Source organism: Choloepus didactylus, chromosome 7 (genome assembly GCF_015220235.1).
Source record: "Choloepus didactylus isolate mChoDid1 chromosome 7, mChoDid1.pri, whole genome shotgun sequence".
In the NCBI taxonomy this organism is placed as follows: Eukaryota; Metazoa; Chordata; class Mammalia; order Pilosa; family Megalonychidae; genus Choloepus; species Choloepus didactylus.
Genome location: NC_051313.1, coordinates 142334826 through 142353011, shown reverse-complemented (window position 1 = coordinate 142353011; position 18186 = coordinate 142334826). Strand labels below are relative to the sequence as shown.

The 18186-nt window shown below is 38.7% G+C and overlaps 1 protein-coding gene across 1 annotated transcript in view; it reads right to left on the bottom strand.

Annotated features, from left to right (window-relative positions):
* Positions 1-18186, bottom strand: part of ELOVL2 (ELOVL fatty acid elongase 2) — an 81863-nt gene that overhangs the window by 27215 nt on the left and 36462 nt on the right. The gene's annotated exons all lie outside the window — the stretch shown is intronic.

Here is an 18186-nt window from a genome sequence, read left to right as displayed (position 1 = left end):
CTGAAAGGAGTTTCCCAAGTTAGTCATTCCTAGCCAGAACAAGGCCAGGGACCCATAAAGGAAGTGCTGGCTGGCTACAAATTGCCCCCCAGAGGGGATAAGGGAGAAGCCAGGAGTTATGCTTTCTTGACTGGGCACTTATCCAGCAAATGCAGCCCTTCAACTGTCCTGTGCAGCTCTAAGGAAGCTTGCCTTCTTTAAGTCTCCTCCTCCACCTTTGTTCGGGTTGGTTGGATCAATGGCCACCCTCAGTGCCTGGTCCCCATCTATCCAAAGCAACTAATCAAAAGCAGTGATCAGTGATTGGACCATATACCTTTGGATCTTGGGGAAAAGTCTTTATGTCCCACTGTGGCCCAACATGCAGCACCAGGGTCCGGGTTTGAGTACCTCCTTGCTGCCTGTCAGGAGAGTGGGGGGGATAGGCAACAGTTGCCACTGTGTGGAGAGTACAATTCACCTGCATTTACTGCAGTTTGCCAGCCTCTTCTGACAGCTTTTCCCTGGATGTGGAGTCCTGAAATAGTTGATTCAGGCGGTTCCTCCTGTTTAATGATTGTTCTGGTGGAGGAACTGATTCCTGGAGCTTCCTACTCTGCCACCTCTCCAGAATTCACTCTAACCACTGTTTTTATTCCTTCAGATTGAAAGGTTTCAGAGCTTGGATACCAGAGATGGTCTTTTTGCAAAGCTCATGCTCACATTTCTTGTGCTGTGGTATATGGCAGAATACTAAGTTGCAAAGACAATAGAGGCTGTTTTTATTTGCATCCTGGGTAACCCTGAGACAGTAGGAAAGTTTCCAAATTAAAGAGATAAAGGGACATTTTTAGAATGAAAAATTGCTACAATTTTGTTTTTTATGTTCTGCTTGCCCCACATGGCTCTCTAGCTCATGTCATTGGTCTCTGGTCAAATGATAGCTCCTTATATGCTTCTCTGATCCATCTCTAATGGGCTTGATTAAAAAGAAGAGGAAAGCTTCTGCTTTGTTGCTTTCCGGTATGTGGTGCAAAATCATTTTCTATTCTCTTATCTGCTCTTTTTTCCTTCATAGCACTTATCATTACCTGAACTTTCACTCCTCCTTATGGACCCTTCACTAAAAGGTAAGCTCCAATAAGCCATTTTCCCCTGATTCCAAGAACAGTGCTTGGCATTGAGCACTTAATATTTGTTGGATGAATTAACCAAACACTCATTCTTCTGAACCTTGACAATACTCACTTGATACTTATTTCATATTATACTTTTATATGTGTGGTCTGTTTTCCAACGTATTTTGAAAGTTGTTAACACTCTTAGCACTCAGTAGTATCATGAGGGTCCATTGGGCCCGATTTTAGTTTCTTTGTTCTTTAGAACAAAGAAAAAATTAACTTTTATTTTTAAAAGTATAATAAAACTCTTTCTATGTTGCAATTAACACATGCAATTAGATTTTTTATAAATATGATTCATTATGGGATGTCAATGATCTTATTTTTCCTAAATCTGAAAATATTTTGCTATTTTAACATCCTAAGAATTATCTCATTAATACTCATCAATCATTCCAGTTTGTGCTAAAAAGACAAAAAGACTTATGAAAATGCAAGAATGATGGACTTGCCTAGAAGGACAATGCAATAGTGAAAGAAGCCATTACTATTGCATCATCTTTCATTTTTTAAATTACTTTACCTGAGGTATTGCAAAATGTTTCTATAAGATGTAAAAGAATTCTGGAGACATCTTTATAGACTTTTTAAAGCCTTCAGTAAACACAGCTGAGTTTATAATTTTTCATGTTCTATCCCTAATGGCAAAGAGAAGAAAACTGACGGAGAAAGACATTTCATAATTACTAGAACCAGAAGGAGAATGCAAAGAAACAGCAGCACTCTGCACTTTGATGATGGTGGAATTGATAATATAAACAAAAGCTCATACTATGAGTTCTCATATGATGATATTCTAGATGAATTTTCTCAGACCAAGAATTGATGAGTGAATGTAAATGTTTTGCAACTACGAGGCAAAGAAGATGGCTGTCTTCTCTTCAACAAAATTATGCCAGTAAATATTTTTTATTGTGTTTGAGAATGTAAATGAAAGAAGAGCCAGTGATACTGATAAGTTAAAATCTATTAGAAATCTATCTGAAATCTGGAATCAATATTTAAAAGAAGGATATGTTCCAAATCATGCATGAGAGTTAATGAGCAGTTAATTGCATTCAAAGGGCATTGCGTATTTCAAACATATCTACCTTAAAAATCAAGAAAATTTGGGGAAAACTTGGACTTGCTATGTTTAAATTCTTATATTTTTGCTGAAGTTGCTCTTCACTGTTCTTTTTTTTAATGTGATTGTTCACATACCATACAATTATCCAAAGATCCAAAGTGTACAATCAATTGCCCCCAGTACCATCATACAGCTGTGCATCCATCACCACAATTTTTGTTCAATTTTTAGAATATTTTCATTACTCCAGAAAAGAAATAAAGACAAAAAGAAAAAAAAAAGGAAACTCACATCCTCCCATATCCCTAACCAACCCCCCTTCGTTGTTGACTCATAGTATTGGTGTAGTACATTTGTTACTGTTTATGAAAGAACATTGAAATACTACCAACTGTAGTATATAGTTTGCAACAGGTATATATATTTTTTCTATATACCCCTCTATTAATAGCTTCTAGTTGTAGTGTCATACATTTGTTCTGGTTCATGAAAGAGATTTCTAATATTTTACAGTTAATCTCGGACATTGCCCACCACAAAGTTTACTGTTTTATACATTCCCATCTTTCAACCTCCAACTTTCTTTCTGGTGACAAAAATGACTCTGAGCTTCCCCTTTCCACCACATTCACAACCACTCAGCACTGTTACTTATTCTCACAATGTGTTACCATCACCTCTGTTCACTTCCAAACATTTAAGTTCATCCTAGTTGAATGTTCTGCTCATACTAAGCAACCGCTCCCCATTCTTTAGCCTCGTTCTATATCTTGGTAACTTATATTTCACGTCTATGAGTTTACATATTATAATTAGTTCCTATCAGTGAGACCCTGCAATATTTGTCCTTATGTGTCGGGCTTATTTCACTCAGTATATTGCCCTCAAGGTTTCATCATCAAACCCTTTTTTTTAAGAGGGTTTTGTTCACATGCTATACATTCCATCCTAAGTAAACAATCAATGGTTCCCTGTTTAGTCACATATTTATGTGTTCACTACCCTCACCAGTATCTATATAATCACATCTACATTTCTTCCACAAAGCAAGAGGAAGAGTCAAAGAAGGTAGAGAGGCAAAAGCGTAAGAAAAAAGAGAGAAAAACAAACAACAACAACAAAAAAACATGACAGCTAGGAAGCAGCAAAAGGAAAGATAACCTTAGATCAAAGTAGCATAAAGAGTCAGACACCACCACCAATGCCAAGAGTCTCACATCCCTCCACTGTGCCCCCCTCTTATCTGCATTTACCTTGGTATATTGCCTTTGTTACATTAAAGGAAGCATAATACAATAATTCTGTTAATTATAGTCTCTAGATTATGTTGATTGTATTTTCCCCCAATAGCTCCCTATTTTTAAGACCTTGCAAGGCTGACATTCGTTTGTTCTTCCTTAAGAAAAAACATATTTGCACATTTTATCACAATTGTTGAACACTCTAGGTTTCACTGAGTTATACAGTCCAAGTCTTTATCTTTCCTCTTTTCTTTTGGTGTCCCACATGCTCCTCACCTTCCTCGTTCAACCATACTCATAGTTATCTTTGTTCAGTGTACTTACATTGCTGTGCTACCATCACCCAAAACTGTGTTCCAAACTTCTCACTCCTATCTTTTCCTATCAGTCTTTAGTATTTCCTGTAGGGCACGTATCTTGTTCACAAACTCTGTCACTGTCTGTTTATCAGAGAATATTTTGAACTCTCCCTCATATTTGAAGGCAGTTTTGCCGGATATAGGATTCTTGGTTGGTGGTTTTTCTATTTCAGTATCTTAAATATATCACACCACTTCCTTCTTGCCTCCATGGTTTGTACTGAGAAATCCACACATAGTCTTATTGAGCTTCCTTTGTATGTGACGGATCGCTTTTCTCTTGCTGCTTTCAGGATTCTTTCTTTGTCTTTGACGTTTGATAATCTGATTATTGAGTGTCTTGGCATAGGCCTATTCAGATCTATTCTGTTTGGAGTACGCTGTGCTTCTTGGATCTGTAATTTTACGTTTTTCATAAGAGATGGGGAATTTTCATTGATTATTTCCTCTATTATTGCTTCTGCCCCATTTCCCTTCTCTTCTCCTTCTGGGACACCAATGATACATGCATTATTGTATTTCATTTTGTCCTTAAGTTCCCAGAGACGTTGCTCATATTTTTCCATTTTTTTCTCTATCTGTTCTTTTGTGTGTAGGCTTTCAGGTGCCTTGTTCTCCAGTTCCTGAGTGTTTTCTTCTGCCTCTTGAGGTCTGCTGTTGTATGTCTCCATTGTGTCTTTCATCTCTTGTGTTGTGCCTTTCATTTCCATAGATTTTGCCAGTTGTTTTTTTGAACTTTCGATTTCTGCCTTATGTACTGTGCCAGTTTGAATGTATTGTGTCCCCCAAATGCCATTATCTTTGATGTAATCTTGTGTGGGCAGATGTTATCAGTGTTGATTAGATTGTAATTCTTTGAGTGTTTCTTTAGAATGAGCCCCACCCAGCTGTGGGTGATGACTCTGATTGGATAATTTCCATGGAGGTGTTGCTCCGCCCATTCGGGGTGGGTCTAAGTTGATCAGTGGAGTCATATAAATGAGCTGACATAACAGAAGAAATGCAGTGCAGCTGAGAGTGACATTTTGAAGAAAAGCTACAGCCAAAAGGGACACTTTGAAGAAAGCACAGGAGCTGCAGATGAGAGACATTTTGAAGACGGCCATTGTAAGCAGACTCTTGCTCTGGAGAAGCTGAGAGAGGACAAATATCCCAAGTGCAACTAAGAGTGACATTTTTGAGGAACTGCAACCTAGAGAGGAACATCCTGGGAGCAAGCCATTTTGAAACCAGAACTTTGGAGCAGACGCCAGCCATGTGCCTTCCCAGCTAACAGAGGTTTTCTAGACACCATTGGCCATCCTCCAGTGAAGGTACCCGATTACTGATGTGTTACCTTGGATACTTTATGGCCTTAAGACTGTAACTGTGTAACCAAATAAACCCCCTTTTATAAAAGCCAATCCATCTCTGGTGTTTTGCATTCTGGCAGCATTAGCAAACTAGAACATGTACACCCAGTGTTTTCTTTATAGCCTTTATCTCTTTTGCCATATCTTCTCTAAACTTTTTGAATTGATTTAGCATTCGTTGTTTAAGTTTCTGTATCTCGGTTGAAGTGTAAGTTTGTTCCTTTGACTGGGCCATAACTTCGTTTTTCTTAGAGTAGGTTGTAGTTTTCTGTTGTTTAGGCATCTGGCCTCCTTGGCCACCCCAATCAGGTTTTCCCTGACGAGAGCAGGCTCAGGTCCCAGAAGGAGGAAATATTCAGTATCCGGTTTCCCTGATGGTGTGTCTTAGAGGATTGACACACCCTGTGCTTTTCTGCCCAGCAAGTGGCGCCTGTCAGCCTGTCACTCCAGACTGGTGTAAGGAGGTGTGGCCTGCAGCTCTCCTCCCCCAGCCTCTGGGGTCTGGCCCTGAATGGAAGGCTGGTAGTAGAGCTGGGACCCACTTCTATTCTCTTGGGAAGCTATGCCTCATAGAGAGAGGTTATTTGCATATAAATAGATTATTTGTTTCTCTGACTCTGCTATCTCCACCCTTGTCTGGGTCAGAGTGCTGCGAGTTTAAAATGGCTGAGTCTTTCTCTACTGCAGAGCACTGCAAGCCGAAAACAGTTGAGGCTTTCTCCACTGAGCCGCCCAGGTTGAGAGAGAGAGAAAAAGGGACAGAAAGCCCCCAGATTCACCCACTGGCCAGAGATAGCACCCAATCCCTTGGGCTCCCCGTCCCAAGACAGATACGTCACCTGACTCTCCAAGGTCAGTTGTCTCCAAAAGCCTCTGTCTGCTTGTTGGGGATTCAGTCTGTATTGAGCGGTTAACATTAAAACCCCAGTTGGAGGTGGGCTGATGTATATTTGCTTGTTCAGAGAGTGCTGCTCTCTAGTGGTGAGGCTTCCATGAGGGAGGGGCTCTTGGCTCTTGGCTCAGGTTCCAAGTTTTTACTTACAGATTTTATGCTGCGATCTCGGGCATTCCTCCTAATTCAGGTTGGTGTATGATGAATGGACAGTCACGTTTGTCTCCCCGCAGATATTCCAGGTTATTTACTTGTTGTTCCTGTTGTTTATTAATTGTTCCAGGGGGACTAACTAGTTTCCACTCCTCTGTCATTTTAGCTCCTCCTCTTCACTATTCTTTTAACCAAACTTGTATAAATTATTCATAAAATAACTTGAAATATTAAAAATAATAAGAGTTAACTGAACCCAGATGGCAAATGATGGTGACTATTTTCCTGGTTTGCTGAGTTAAAGGATACGGACTGTATTACTTTGTAATGAATTGTTTCTTTGTACCCCCCAACAATTCCTTGCAAATAAGGAGAGCTCAAAAAGATTTATTACTCACCTGACTGTATTTTGCAGTCAGAGAAGCAGATAGATTAAAGAGAATATCCCTGCTCCACAGAGCAATGAAGCAGAACTTGTGCAGTACCTTCCTTCAAACCACTCAGCTCCCAGAATTATCTCTGTACAAAGATAAGGAGTCATAAATCCTGGACCAAGTATGCCAAATCCAATGCTCTTGGCTGAAAGAGTAACTGTTTAGATTGAGGCTTTCTATACTTTAATATTGCCAATAGTAGAGAAGAAACTAAATATGAATCTCCCTTACTACTCTTAATATTTATGCACCAAAATCAAGAAGCATTGCAATATAATGCAATAAAGTCCCATGAGAGATTAAGCTGGGAAATATCTTGATCAACCTTGCTCCCCGTCCTTAGATCATTATATATCTGTCTGAGTGCTTAGATGTCATGAAGATAGTGTTCAGGATACAGAGAGCTGTACACAGAGAAAAAGGGGCTGTTAGGTTATTGTTTGCTCTTGAAATAAATTTTCAAACAGTACAAGGTATAACCCCTTCAAAGTAACAAATAAAATTTTAAGAAGTCTACTGATCGCTTGTTGCAACACAGCTAAACAAAAAAAAAACCACTGGTTTTCCCTGACTGCTCTCCTTCTCCCAAACTAGGCAAGATCCTCTGTATCTGGCACACACTAGGCACTCAACAAGCATTGTGGAATGCATCTATTAATGAATGAAAAAGTTCACCAAAATCACACTAGGAATGGGGCTAGCAAACTTCAGAGATCTACTTTTTACCTTTGTTCTTTGGCAATACTCTTGTTTTACAGGTTCGGGGGATTATCAGGATAATGTATATATGAACACATACATACCACTGCCAAGTAGCAGTGCTCAGCCGGCAATCAGCATTCTACAGATATAGCATGAATGTTCATAGGATATTGTGACACCTTGTGGAAGTATCTGCATTCCCCAGCAGAAGGGGATCTGAGCAAGAGAAGATGACTATCCCCACAGATACCATGAAAAAAGTGACCAGAATTATTCATGAACAACCCCTAAGAATTCCTGGAAGTAACTGTTAGGAATGTGTGTATGTGGGAGTGGAGGATAGTAAGGAATTTTGTAAAGAGCAGGAATAAGAACTGGTTATATATATTATATATATATACACACACACACATATATATATGTGTATATATAAATTATATATACACAAAGTAACTGGAGCACAGAATGGTTCCTGGTCAAAGAAAAGATATGAAATAAATATCTTTTAAAATATATTCAAAAGGACTTAAGTAATTTGTGAATAATTCATTGGTTACAGAAAAATTTACCAAGTATTTAAGGAAACTGTTTCTTTACTAAATGCACATTCTTAAAAATGAATGTAATAGAGTTTCTTTCCAGTCATTTGGATGTTATGGCCTTCTCTTCAAGAGTATAGAAATAAAATCCAAACACATCCAATTTATAACATTTTGGTCTCATTAAAAGATATCAAATAGGCAGAAGACTATGGGAAGATCACAGAGGGAAACAGTCCCTCCACGAGAACAACTGTTAAACAGGCAGGAACTGTCTGAGTCAACCATTTAAAATCTTCACAGTCCAACAGAACACTGTACAGCATCCTTATCTAGGGAAGGGCAGGAGGAGGAGACTGATAAATTACAGTAAAAACCGTATCTATTGGTCTTTCTGCACAGTGGTTACTGTTGCCATTCTTCACTCTCACAGTAGGCAACAGTGGGTCCGATTTGGCGTAGCTTGCTGGTGCCAGAAAGGGACATAAAATTAGAGTTCCCCAAGGTTGGGGGAAGAAGGAGCGCGGGTTGATCATCGATCACTGCATCTGATTAGCAACTTTGGATCACTGGGGGTCTGGCTCTGACACACTTCAGACAAAGGCAGTGACGGAGAGTAGAGATGAACGCTTCCTCAGACCTGCAGAGGACCGTGGAAGGGCTTTTTGGCTGAGCAGGGGCTGAGCCAAGAAAGCACACTTTTGAGGAGATGTGGAAAAAGCTTCTGGCATCCTTCCTGGCCACTCTCTAATCCCGTTTCCAGGGCGTGCTCCCTTAGTGAGCCCATGGCCTTGTTCCAGCTGGGAAAGAATGACTTGGGAAACTTCTCTCCAGGCAAAAGAAGTTTGAAAAAATGAAAGCAGTGTAAGAAACAATTGAGGCAGTCTGCAAGGGGCAAAGGTTTACCTGCTTTAAATCCTCCCGTGGAACACCCAGGCAAGGGAGAAGGTCTGTTTCCTGGGAAGTAGAAGGGACATTCAAACTCCTATGACTGGGGAACTCCTAAGGCCACTACTAGCAAGCACAAGCCCAAAACAGGACACAAGCCCAGAAAAGAAAGAAGAAAGTCCTGCATTAACAGTAATGAGTAAATGTAAGTGGATTAAACTCTCCAGATAAATGCAGAGATTGTAATCGAGAAGTTAAGACTTAGGGGATGATTATGATTACTGTATTATTATATAGGTATTCCTTTTTTATTTTCTGGTACATTAGAGTAAACAGAGGGAAAGACCAGAACTGTAATCCAGCTGTTTTCATCTCTGATATGATTGTATAGCCTTTATCCTGTGCCCTTGTGATTGTAAAAACCTTGTGACTGACCCTCACTTATACCACTTTTATCTGTTTTTTCAACTTTAGAGTCTTATGATCACTAAAGACAGCCCCTCATGTTTATTAATGAAGGGCCTTGAGTCAGCCCAGAACTAACCCACCCCAATTCCAAAGCTATCTTGAAAAAGGAAGCTGGATCTAACCAAATGGGCCTGCTTGACATGTGTAGTAGCTTAAACTTTAATCTATAAGTGACCTATACCTCATTATAATACTAAAAATCATGCCCATAATCATTTCTCACATACATTCTATGACTAAGCATGTAATCAGTCTGTGCATGCTCAATAATTAGATCACCTCTACTTACATCATCTAGAGCTATTGTGCTCATTATCCTAAAACCTGTCCATCGTTTGATACTATAAAACTATCAGATTACTGCAGTTTTGGGAGACAGAGTTTTAGGCCCACAGGCCATCTGCTCTCCTGCTTCACACCTACCAATAAACTCTTTCTCTCTCTGAAACCCTAGTGTCTCAGGAATTGGTCATTTGAGTGGATTGGGCAGAGAACCTACCACTTTTGATTGGTATCAAGATTGGCAGAATTTATAAAAAAGCATGACCCAACTGCAAGTTCTTTACAAGAGACTAACCTTAAAGTCAAAGATATAAGGAGGTTGAAAGTAAAAGGATGGAAAAAATATTCCATGCCAATAGTAACCAAAAGAGAGCTGGGGTAGCTTTACTAACCAGATAAGATAGACTTTAAGATCAAAATTTTTAAGAAAGACAAAGATGGTCGTTATATAATGATAGAGGGGTCAATTCAACAAGAAGACTTCACAATTGTAAATACATATGTACCTATGAGCAGAGCCCCAAAATATATGAAGAAAAATACTGACAGATTTGAAAGGAGAAATAGATGGTTCTACATTAATAGTAAGAGGCTTTAATATACCACTTTCCATAACGGATAGAACACCCACACAGGAAATCAATGATGAAATACAAAATTGAAATAATACTCTAAACCAACTATACCTAACAAATATACATAGAACACTTCACCCAACAACAGCATACACATTCTTCTCGAGTGCACATGGATCATTAACCAGGTTAGACCATATCTTAGGTCACAAAACAAGTATCAATAAACGCAAAAATATTGAAATCATACAATTCTCCGACCACTATTTTGCTGGTTTGAATCTATTATGCCCCCCACAAAAGCCATGTTCTTTAATGCAACCTTGTGAAGGCAGGCTTATTATTCTTTTGATTAGGGTGGAATATTTTGATTGAGTGTTTCCATGCACATGTGTCTCACCCAACCGTGGGTGAGACCTCTGATTAAATTATTTCCATGGAGCTGTGGACCCCACCCATTCAGGGTTGGTTTTGATTAGTTCACCAGAGTACTTAACAGAGCTGAAGAGCCAACACAGACACTGATGCTTGGAGATGCTTGGAGATGCAGACAGAAGGATGTTTAGAAATGCTAAGCAAAGAGAATGAAGCCCAGAGTTTGCTCCAGAGAAGCTAAGAGAGGACTCTCAGATGCTTAGAGAGAAACACTCTGGGAGAAAGACGCAAGGATACATAGAAGTTGAGAGAGAGGAGTGAAGACAGAAGCCCAGAGACATTTTGGAGAAAGCCATTTTGAAACACAACCTGGGAGCAAAGGACCAGCTGACGCCAGCCGCATGCCTTCCCAGCTGACAGAAGTGTTAAAGGTATCCTCTTGTTGATGCCTTAGTATGGACACTTTTATGGCCTTAGAATTTCAAATTTGTAATCTAATAAATCCTCTTTATAAAAGCTAATCCATTTCTGTTATTTTGCATAATGGCAACTCCAGCAAACTGGAACAATAATGAAATGAAGCTAGAAATCAAAGAGGGAGAAATGAAAAAGTCACAAATATGCAGAAATTAAACATCGTAATCTTTCTTTTTTTGTTATATTCACAGTTATGCTTTCTTACAGGGAGAGGACACAGATTAATATATCAAAGTATAAAGGAATATTGGGGTAGACTTCAGGAGAGACCAGACCCAAGTTTCCACATGGCCTCTCCCATTCAGTCAGACGAACAGGACTTCTCTCTCAGAAAGCACGTGAAAATACATGAAAAGTATTGCGAAACAGGGGAGTTCACAGGATTCATGGTGCAAAGGGTTTAAACTTGGGGTTACTCACAAAGTGTGGTGTCCCAATTTGACTGATTTTACTTACCCAGCATCCAGGTCCCTAGGGATCAAACTATACATTATGACCCAAATCCTCTTGCGCACAAAAACACCGTAATTCACAGTTTTAGCATGAACTATCTGGCCTAGCCCAAGGCTTCAGACATATAAAATATTCTTCAGATGCTGGACATTCCAAGGGTTCAGATGCTATCTCCTGAGAGTGGCTAAGGGCCAAACCATTCCTTGGAATGGGAAAGATTGAGAAATCCTGGCTCTGCTGTGTTAACACTTTAATATACAAGGACATACAAATATCCGCAAAGGAGCTTACAAAAAAGGGTAATTGTCCTACATATTCTGCAAGGCCCCACCATCTCAGTTAAAAACCTGAAAATCATTTGGCAAGCTACAGCCTGCTCCATCCTGACACTATCAAAAAGCAGCTACTGAACTCTGTCAGTACCCACAATGGTAAAACAAGTCAAACATCCTTCAACGTTTTTGGGTTCTGGAGACAACATATTCTTCATACAAAAATTCTACTTAAACCTATTTATGATATAATATGGCATAATGGGGCCTCCTCCCTGAAGAAGCTTAGAATATGTCCAAGTTGCAATAAAATAGGCAATCCCCTTAGTGCTCTACAGAGGCTCCTTCCCTGAAGAGGCTTTACCAGCCTCGTCATGCCTCTTGTAGACTCCAGACAAGCATCGTAATGTTAAACAAGTAATGGATTCTAGAGGAAATCAGAAGGGAAATAGAGAATATCTTGAGACAAATGAAAATGAAAACACATTCCAAAACTTAAGGGATGCAACAAAGGCAGTGATAAGAGGGAAATTTATAGCTCTAAATGCTTTCATTAAAAAAGATGGGGAGACAAGATGGTGGCATAGGGAGGTGTTGAATTTAGTTAGTCCCCTAGAGCAACTAGTAAATAGCCAGGAATAACTAGAAAATAGTCTGGAACAATGGTTGGGGGGACATCAGTGACTGGACACACATTGTACATCAGTCTGGAATGGGTGGAACAGTTGAGATTACAGCATAGCTGTAAGTAAAATCCCCCAAACTGTGAAGCTAGCATCCCTGTACCACCAGCATGGCAGGCTGAGTCAGAACACTTCCCTTTGGAAAAAAGAAATGTTATCTGCTGGGAGCAAGGGAAGGCAGCTCAACCAAGCTCCAATCACAGGTTTTTTTGTTTTTTGTTTTTTCAGGAAATTTCCAAAGTTGCTAGGAGTTACAGTACCACAGTTTCAGTTATTTCCTTATTGTGAAATATAACATATATACAAAAGGTGATAACTTTCAAATTACAATTTAACAAATAGCTATAGAACAAATTTCAAAGGATGCTATGGGTTAGAGTTCTGCTATTTCAATGGTGACCAGCACTGACCTAGGCAAGGGTGGAGTTAAGCTAGTTAGAGAGATAAGGGAAGAAGTCAAGTGAAGGAGATAATTCCCTAAAGGGCTTACTTTCCCTAAGAAAAGGGGGAGGGTAGGGACCAGCTCAAGTGACTGCCCTCTTTCAGAGAATTCAGATCCTAGGTCCTGGGGAAAAAGGGAAAAAAAAAAAAAAAAAAAAAAAAAAAAACTCAAAACAACTAAAGCTTGGCTTTTGAATCACCCTCGGCCCCAAGCAGGGACAGGGTCTGCTGAGAACTAAAGGCACCACACCTCTTTATGCTAGTGGGGAACTGCAGGCTGAAAAGCACCTGCTGGGCAGGATAGGAAAAGCACCAAGTCTAGAGGCCTCACAGGAAAGTCTGACAATCTGCTGGGTCTCATCTTTACAAAAATTTGATATTGATTATACCCTCATCCTGGGACCTAGGCCTGTCTGGTCTGGGAAAATCTGATTGAGTAAATAAGGAAACCAGATGTTTAGACAACAAAAAATTATGATTCACACAAGGAAAAATGAAGATAGGCCCATTCAAAGGAAAAAACTTATACTTCAAGTGAGATACAGGATTTGAAAAAACTAATGAAAGATGTTCAAACAAATCTTTTAAATCAAATTAACAAGCTGAAGGAAAACATGGCAAAAGAGATGAAGGATATAAAGAACACACTGGGTGACCATAAAGAAGAATTCACAAGCTTGAAAAACAAATGGCAGAACTTATGGGAATGAAAGGCACAACACAAGAGATGAAGGGGCAGAAACACTAATGGAGGAAATAATCACTGAAAATCTCCCATCTCTTATGAAAGATATAAAATTATAGATCCAAGAAGTGCAGTGTACCCCAAACAGAATAGATCTGAATACACCTACTCCAAGACACTTAATAATGAGATTATCCAATGTCAAAGACAAAGAGAGAATTCTGAAAGCAGCAAGAGAAAAGCAATCCACCACATACAAGGGAAGCTCGATAAGATTATGTGCAGATTTCTCGGTAGAAACCATGAAGCTAAGAAGGCAGTGTGGTATGATATATTTAAGATACAGAAAGAGAAAAACTAACAACCAAGAATTCTATTTCCAGCAAAACTGTCCTTCAAAAATGAGGGAAAGATTAAAATATTTTCAGACAAACAGACACTGAGTTTCTGAACCAGATACCTGCTCTACAATAAATACTAAAGGGAGCATTAAAGGCAGATAGGAAAAGCAAAGAGAGAAAGGGTTGGAGAAGAGTGTACAAATGAAGACTATCAGTAAGGGTAAAAAGAGAGAGAGAGGAAAAGAAAAATAAAATATGACATATAAAATCCAAAACACAAAATGGTAAACAGTAGACATTTACGTTGAGTGAAATTAGCCAGAAACAAAAGGACAAATACTGTATGGTCTTACTAATATGAAATAAAACTGATGAGTGAAGGTTGAGAGTTAAAGTTGAGAACACAGGTTATGAGGAGACAGAATGAGGTTAGAGATCAGGCATTTGATGCTGAAGGAGTACAGAAGGCTCAACAGGATTGATTGTATAGATTCAGAAATGGATAGCATATTACTGTGTGATGGTAGCACAATATTGTAAGTACTCTGAACAAAGATGAGTATAATTATGGTTGAAAGAGGAAGGCTAGGGGCATGTATGACGCCAGAAGGACAGATAGAAGATAGAGACTGGGATTGTAAAACTTAGCAAAACCTAGAGTGGTCAATGATGGTGATTAAATGTACAAAAATAAAATACTTTTACATGAGGGAGAAGAAATGAATGTCAGCATTGCAAGGTGTTGAAAATTGGATGGTATGGGGAAAAAACACAATCAATGCAAACTAGAGTCTGTAGTTAACAGTAGCATTGTAAGGTGGTTCCATTAATTGTAACAAAGGCAATATACCAAAGCTAAATGTCTACAAGAGGGGGATGTAAGGGAGTGGTATGAGATTCTTGGTGACGGGGGTGTTGTCTGGCCTTTTCATTGTATTTTATTTTATTTTACTTTTATTTTCCTTCTATCTTTTATTTTTTATTCATTTTTTTTCTCCTCTTCTTTCTTTGCAGAAGAAATGGAAATATCCTCATATAAATTGTGGTGGTGAATGCATAGCTATGTGATTATACCAGGAATCATTGATTATTTACTTAAGACGGATTGTATGGGTGTGAATAAAACTTTAAAAAATAAACAGAGGGATACAAGTGCTGGAGAAAATGTGGAGAGAGGGATGTACTTATTACCCGTTGGTGGGGAAGTAGAATGGTGCAGACCAACTGGAAGGTGTGGTGGTTCCACAGGAAGCTAAGAATGGAGTTGCCATATGGTCCTGCAACCCTGTTATTGGGTATATACTTGGAAGAATTGAGAACAGGGACAGGAATGGGCATTTGCACAGTGGGATTTATAGCAGCAGCATTCACGATTTTCAATGGATGAAGGTGGCCTAAGGGTACATCGCATGATAAACAGAATGGTGAACTGTGGTGTATACATACAATGGAGTATTGAGGGCAGCAAGAAGGAATGCAGTTGTGAGGTATGCAACTAGGTGAATGGACCTTGAGGAAAGTATGTTGAGTGAAATAAGCCAGAACTGAAAAGACAAACATTATAATGCCTCACTAATGACTAATTATAATGTGCAAACTCTCAGAACTGAATCTGAGAGCATAGTTTATCAGGGGAAGGCTTATGGTAAAGGTTCCTAGATTGTGAGCTCTTACAGCAGTCACATTCATTCATGAGTTGTAATGGCTATTTCTAAATTCTGAGATGCTGAGCTGTTTGTGTATAACCTAGGTGGTCCCTGGAACTCTGGGTATCTGTGAAACACCTGAGACTCAGAACCCAAGTTTGGCAGCTATCAATCAGCATTATGCCATACAGCAATTGTTTAAAAAAAAGCTGAAAAAGAGATCATACTTCAATTAGAGATATGAATGAAATGAACTTGGTTGGGGCTAAGGTAAATCAGGCTAAAGGGTAAAGGATGATATTGACTGTTTTAAAACTTCAACTTCTGTGTGAGACCAAAGGAAGACATGTTTATTTGGTACAAAATCTATATTTTCTGCAGCACACTATATAATTTAACCTTTATGGTCAGTTTATTCAAATACCATAATTACATGGAACTGTGAATAGAGAATGAGATCTGGTTGCTTTGACAGGTTAGTGTGAAGCCCAGATACATCCCAGAGTAATTTGGTCAGAGAATAAAAAGTATTTCTGAAGCCCCCTTGAGGGATTAGGGGAAAATGTGGTAATATTAAATTTCCCTAACTGGGGAATTACTGATATTCTTGCAAGGATGGGGACTACCAGTTTAGTAGGCTGAGCCCTTGATCTTGGGGTTGCCCTTATGAAGCTTGTTACTGCAAAGGAGAGGCTAAGCGCTAAGCCTATTTATAATTGTGCCTATTTATAATTGTTGAGGATTATTGCACATATTGGTCTGTAGTTTTCTTCTCTTGTGGTATCTTTACCTGGCTTTGGTATTAGAGTGATGTTGGCTTCATTGAATTAGGGAGTGTTCCCTGTTCTTCAATTTTTTCAAAGATTTTAAACAGGATTGGTATCTTGGAATGCTCGGTAAAATTACCCTTTGAAGCCATCTGGTCCTGAGATATTATTGTTTGGAGATTTTGATTACTGATTCAATCCCTTTAACTAGTTTTGATTTGTTTGATTTGTTCTTCACCCCCGAAGAACCTCTTTTGTTGCTAAGATGTGGCCTCTCTCTCCAAGCGAACTCTGCAGGTAAACTCACTGCCTTCCCTCCCCTACATGGGACATGACTCCCAGGGATGTAAATCTCCCTGCCAATGTGGGACATGACTCTTGCGGATGAGCCCAGACCTGGTATCATAGGATTGAGAAAGCCTTCTGGGCCAAAAGGGGGAAGAGAAATGAAACAAAGTTTCACTGGCTGAGAGATTTCAAATGGAGTTGAGAGGTCATTCTGGAGGTTATTCTTATGCATTATATAGATATTCCCTTTTAGTTTTTAGTGTATTAGAATAGCTAGAAGGAAATACCTGAAACTGTTGAGCTGCAACCCAGTGGAGCCTTGATTCTTGAAGACTATCATATAACTGTGTAGTTATGTGACAGTATGATTGTTAAAACCTTGTGGCTCACACTCACTTTAGCCAGTGTATGGACAGATGAGTAGAAAAATGTGGAAAAAAGTAAATGAATAATGGGGGGAGGAGGGGTGTGAGATATTTTGGGTGTTCTTTTTTACTTCTATTTTTATTTTTTGGAGTAATGAAAATGTTCAAACATTGTAGAGATGAATGCACAACTATATGTTGATTTCGTGATCAACTGATTGTATACTTTGGATGATTGTATGGTGTATGAATATATCTCAATAAAATTGGATTAAAAACATGGAAATGTATAACACAGTGAATCTCATGTTGGACAATGTCCATGATTAAGTGTACAAATATAAAAAAAAGTTGTTTTATGAACTAGAGCAAATGTGAGACACTATTACAAAGCATTAAAAATAGAAGGGCATATGGGAAAAAATGTACCAATTGCAAAATATGGACTATAGTTAACAGGAATATTTTAATATTCTTTCATCAACAGTAATATTAAATGTACCACATCAGTACTAGGGGTCAATAATGGGGAGGACTTGGATTTTCTTTTTTATTCTTTTTTCTTTTCTGAAGTAATGAAAATGTTCTAAATTTGATTGTGAGTATGAATGCACAACCATGTGATGATATGATGAGCCAGTGACTGTTACTTCTGATGATTTGTATGGTGTGTGAGTATATCTCAACAAATTTTTTTAAAAAAAGATGGAATATATCGAATCAGAGAACTTACTTCAAAACTGGAGAAATTAGCAAAAGAAGAACAACTAAACCCAAACTGGCCAGAAGAAAGGAAATAACAAAGAACAGAAAAAATATAGAGAATGAAAAAACAATAGAGAATCAACAAAATCAAAAGTTGGTTCCCTGAAAAGATTAATAAAATTGACAACCCTTTAGCTAGAATGATGAAGATAAAAGAGATAGGACAAAAACTAAAATCAGAAATGAAAAGGGGAACATTCTCCCGACCCCACTGAAATATAAAAGGACTATAAGAGGATACTATGAACATTTATATGCCAACAAGTGACATACCTTGATGAAAAAGATAAATTCCTAGAAACATGCAAACTACCTATACTGATTCAAGAACAAATCAAAACTAGTTAAAGAGACTGAATCGGTAACCAAAATCTCCAAACAATAGTATCTCAGGACCAGATGGCTTCAAAGGGTAATTTTACCAAGCATTCCAAGATACCAATCCTGTTTAAAATCTTTGAAAAAATTGAAGAAAAGGGAACACTCCCTAATTCAATGAAGCCAACATCACTCT